Source organism: Capsicum annuum, chromosome 10 (assembly GCF_002878395.1).
Source record: "Capsicum annuum cultivar UCD-10X-F1 chromosome 10, UCD10Xv1.1, whole genome shotgun sequence".
In the NCBI taxonomy this organism is placed as follows: domain Eukaryota; kingdom Viridiplantae; phylum Streptophyta; class Magnoliopsida; order Solanales; family Solanaceae; genus Capsicum; species Capsicum annuum.
This window is the reverse complement of record NC_061120.1, coordinates 166,450,396-166,455,766: the sequence shown is the minus strand read 5'-3', so window position 1 is coordinate 166,455,766 and position 5,371 is coordinate 166,450,396. Positions and strand designations below refer to the sequence as shown.

General features: G+C 37.7%; 1 pseudogene; it reads right to left on the bottom strand.

Annotated features, from left to right (window-relative positions):
• Positions 1-3: 3 nt before the first annotated feature.
• Positions 4-1,298, bottom strand: LOC107845099 (annotated as a pseudogene).
• Positions 1,299-5,371: the final 4,073 nt, after the last annotated feature.

Below are 5,371 nucleotides of genomic sequence, written 5' to 3'. Positions count from 1 at the left end.
TTTCTTTTTAACTGTGCTAAAATCAATTCTTTTAACTACTACATGAATCCCACCTTCCAGAATTCCATGGAAAATATCACCTGAATGTCCATGCTTAATAAGATTTGCATCACTGAAATCACCAGTTGTTTGAAGGATCTGCAGGTGGCTAAATACTACTCCTAAACTTAAAAATTTCAATGATGCACTTGGAGGTAGGGGAGGACTTGTGCTAATAGGAACAGGCTCTACACCAGTGACCCTTGATTCGTCCCGCCACTTTTGCAGCAACAAATCAGCAGCAACACAAAGATTATCACAATAGCAATAATTCCAACACCCCCTAGAACAGCAGCTGATATGATTACATTTTTGTGACTCGTCTTATCAGATTTATTAGGAGCCTGAAGCTCCATGGCATTTGGATCTCCAAAATTATCAAATAGCAAGCCATGCTCATCATAGAAAGATGCACATTCACTTGTATCCCTTTGACTTTCCAATCTTTATAGGCAATTTTTATTAAAGAACACATTAATTTGCCCGTAGTGCTCAGGAACTTTACCTTGGAAATAATTGTCTGTTAGATCAACAAAACTGAATCTTTGAATTACAGGCGGTAGATTCCCATAAAACATATTTTGAGAAAGATTCAAAAATTTCAACTTCTTGAAGGCAACATTCCCAATGACGGGAGAAATAGCTCCGGACAATAAATTTGAGGAAATATCAGGTAAAGTAAGGTTTCCAAGAGAGCCAAATGATGCAGGAATCGACCCGATGAGTGATTTGTGTGAAAGATCAAGAACTGGAAGACTTTCCAGTCGACTCAAACTTGAAGACACCATTCCACTAAGACCATTACTAGATACGTATATAATAGCTAAACTACTCAAATTGCCGAGAGTGGAAGGAATAGAATCAGTTATTGAACAGACCCTAAGATCAAGAACCTGTAAAGATGCAAGACTAATACCAAACCATTCAGGAACAGAACTAGGAAGTGCAAAATTTGATACATTAAATGACTCCAAAAGTGTCAAATTTTGAAGATCATCAACAAAGAATTGAGGATTTTTACTCCCAGTTCGTGTCCGTTTAAAACCAGAGATGTTTCTCTGAGTAACTCAACCATTCTTACAAGTAATACCTAGCCATTTTAAACAAGGAGTACCCTTTATAGGCCACTCTTTCTCTCTTAATCCTAAAGAAGATCTCAGCTGAAGCAATGCCAATCTCTCTTCTTGCTCGAATGTAGAATCAAAAATTAAGAAAAGCAAGAAACAAATGTAACCCAATTGGTACCTCATTCTTGACATTCATAGAGACCGTAAACAATTATGTGATTCTATATGTTCTTTTCGGAAAGATGAGTTTGATTCTTGGTTTTGAAAAGTATAGTACTAATATATTGTTCTACTAGTATTATTGCTATTACACACATCAAACTTCGCTTCTCCCTCTACCTACTCGTTTCCCTCCTTTTTCTTTTTTTTTTCTATCATTACAAACATATATCTAACTACAGACACGTGGAATAAAGAAGAAGGAACAACAAAATCCTTGAAGGTAAGGCAAGTCTATATTGATGCCCAAGCTAACTTAATGCAATTCTCATCTGAACCAACATATTTATTAAGCTTAGATCACTTTTTTTAATAGCTTGTTGGGATCAACAACTAATAAATGACATCAACATCTATATAGAGTCTCAGAGACAAAAATTGCATACCAAGTTAGTAACAAATATGAGGTATAACCCCTGTCAAAAGTAGCTAATCACAATCCACACAATATGATATATTCATTCGGCTAGTGTTGATATTGCATACTCTCTTATTTTCTCTTTTTTTCAAGAACACGTCCGAGTATCACAATCACAGTTCTATAGTGGAACACATCCTCCATACTTACATATGTTAGTTTTTGACTATCAAAAAAAATCCTACATAAAACTCTCACGTAAAATGACATTAGGACACATTCTTATGCCTCTACATTGTGATCATACATACAATGGTATAATAATACATTCTTACACCCCTACTTAACTCTCATATATGACATCATTGGAATACTTCTATGCACCCCTACGTAATGCACTTTTACTCTCTTCACGCATGAAAACACACGCATCTCATGTCATTGCACTATTTTTGAAACATATCAATACATAGGCTAGAATAGAGTATAATAAATACAAACTAAATTAGGTGCTCTATTTCACTAGCGACGCATTTTAAAGTGGTACAGGCCTGGTCCTAGAGCGGACAATATCACTAGTGGATTGGGGAGTTACAAGGGTGTCTCAGGCCTTTGTGGTTCGGGATGCCCGTTGCGGCCAAAGCCCCAGCTCATGTCATGAAATTGGGATTCGTTTGGAGTTCGATAAAAGCAAATAAACTATGCAATCATACTAAATTCGATGTTCTAGTCGTGATGGATATATTAGATTTTTATTTAAAAAAACATCATTTTCACAAAGTTGACCCTCGAAATTCGAAATCATAATTTTCTAGATCGAGAATCGAAATGAGATTTAAAAGCCATAAAATCAAACAAAATATGTTAATACCATAAAATCAACATTCTTGACTGTTGGCAAAGTCAGATTTTTCATCCAAAGTTATTTCGATCAAATATGGGTCTCATACTCATATTTTCAATTTTCTAACTTTTTGATTAATAGGTCAAAATAAGCTAGGGTGCACCGGGACCCGAACCAAAGGTCTACCTAGCCTAAAATCAATATTCTGGAGCTGCTGGTGCAGTCCGTTCGCCCATCCATCACACGAATCAAAATATATCTCCATAAGTCTAAAATAAGGCTCTCAAACCCATCAAAAATCACAATATCGCATGAATGGTAACAAAATGCATCAAAATTCATGCCAATCACTCCCACATCCCAGAAATATCATAATGCAACTACAGAGAGGGGTAAAATAGTCAAATCACACAAAATCATAAATTTTATGTCTTTCATTAAATTTTTAGGTCGTTACATCATCCACCACCAAAAATTTAGTTCGTCCTCAAACTAAGGCAAAGAAATACCTGAATCAATGAAGAGCTGAGGATAATAACTATGCATATCAGACTCAAACTCCTAAGTAGCCTTATTACAGTCGATATCGCCACTAAACCTTAACCCCAGGGATAACTCTAGAGCACAACTGCCTAACATCCCTAGAGAAAATGAAAACCGGCTCCTTAACAAGGGACAACCGCTCATCTAACTAAATTGACTCCCAATGAATGACATGAGACTCATCAGGAATATAGCGATGAAGCATAAAAACTTGCAAAACTGGATGAACAGCTGATAGATCAGGGGAAAAAGCCAACTTATAAGTCATATCCCCAACAGTACGAAGAATCCCAAATGGACCAATATACCTGGGGCTAAGCTTTCCCCTCTTCACAAACCTCATCACACCTTTCATGAGTGAAACTCAAAGAAAAACACGATAACTAACACCAAATCTCAAGGCACGAAGTCTACGATCAGTATAGCACTTCTGCCTACTCTGAGCCGCTCTAAGTCTATACTAAAAGACCCAAACTCTATCCAAAGAATCACGAGGCAAGTTCGTACATTGAGGTCTCACCTTCAAAACATCAATCCAACCCACTGGGAAGCGACAAAGTGTATCATATAATGCCTCAAAATGAGTCATATCAATACTGTAATGGTAGTTATTATTATATGCAAAATCTTCTAAAGCTAAATATTGCTCCCATGGGCCACCAAAATCTATCACGTATGCATAGAGCATATCTTCTAAAACCTGGATAGTCCGCTCTAATTGGCCCTCAATCTGGGCGTGAAATATTGTGCTAAGATCAACCCAATTACCCAACTCATCCTAAAAAGCCTTCCAAAAGTGAGATGTGAACACAAGACCTCGATTTGAAATAATGGACACCGACACACCATGAAGACACATAACCTCACAAATATAGATACGGGCCAACCTCTCGGCACTGAATAAAACCTGAACTGGAATAAAATAAGATGACTTGGTCAATCAATCCACAATGACCCAAACACTGTCAGAATCATGGGGTGTACGAGACAAACCAGTCATAAAGTCCATAGTGATTCGTTCCCACTTCCATTCGAGAATGGGTAACCTCTGAAGCGAACCACCAGGTCTCATATGCTCGGCCTTCACCTTCTGATAGCATAGGCAACGAGCTATAAAATACACTATGTATCACCTCATACTACCCTACCAGTAGTGTTGTCTCAAATCATAATACCTCTTAGTCATGTTAGGATGGATGAAATATCTGGAATAATAAGCCTCCTCCAAGATCAACCTAATCCAATCACCCACCCTAGGCACACAAAATCGGCCCCCAATCCTCAAAACTCCATCTAAATCAAGTGAGGCTTCCTTAGCCTCTTTATTCAACACCTTAACTCAAATCAACCTTAATCTAACATCATCAAACTGATGAGCTCAAATCTGCTATATCAAAGAAGATCTAGCCTCTACAAATGCCAAAACACGCCCAGGTGTCAAAATATCAAGTCTAACTATCTGGTTAGCTAAAGACTGAACCTCTAGGGTCAAAGGCCTCTCTTGGGTCAAAATATACACCAAGCTACCTATGCTAGTCAACTTCTGACTCAAGGCATCCATAACCATATTAACCTTACCCGAATGGTAGAGACTAGTCAAGTTATAATCCTTAAGCAATTCAAGCCAACGATGCTACCTCAAATTAAGATCTTTCTGGGTAAAGAAGTACTGATTCTATGGTGATCTGAGAAGATCTCACAACGGACTCCATACAAGTAGTGCCTCCACAGCTTCAAGGCAAACACAACTGTGCATAACTCCAAATCATGCATAGTATAATTCCTCTCATAAGACTTCAACTAATGAGATGCATACACAATCACCTTACCCTCCTAAATTAACATACCACCTAATCTAATACCAAAACCATCACAAAGCATGGTAAATCCTACACCCTCCTTGGGCAAAGCCAATATAAGAGTTGAAGTCAATAAGTCCTTGAGCTTTTGAAAGTTTGCCTCACAAGTATCAGACGACTGAAAGAAAATCTTTCTCTGAGTCAACTTGGTCAATGGAGTTGCAATAGAAGAAAAACCCTCAATAAAACGCTGATAATAACCTGCCAAGCCAATAAAACTTTGAATCTCGATGGGAGAAGTAGGTCTAGACCAATCACGAATCACTGCAACCTTGGCTAGATCAAATATAATACCTTCCTTAGTCACCATATGACCCAAGAAAGAAACAAACACCAACCAAAAGTCACACTTAGAGAACTTAATATACAACTTCTCATCCCTCAATCTCTGAAGCACAATTTGCAAATGCTCTAAATGCTCAACCTCACTCTTTGAATAAAC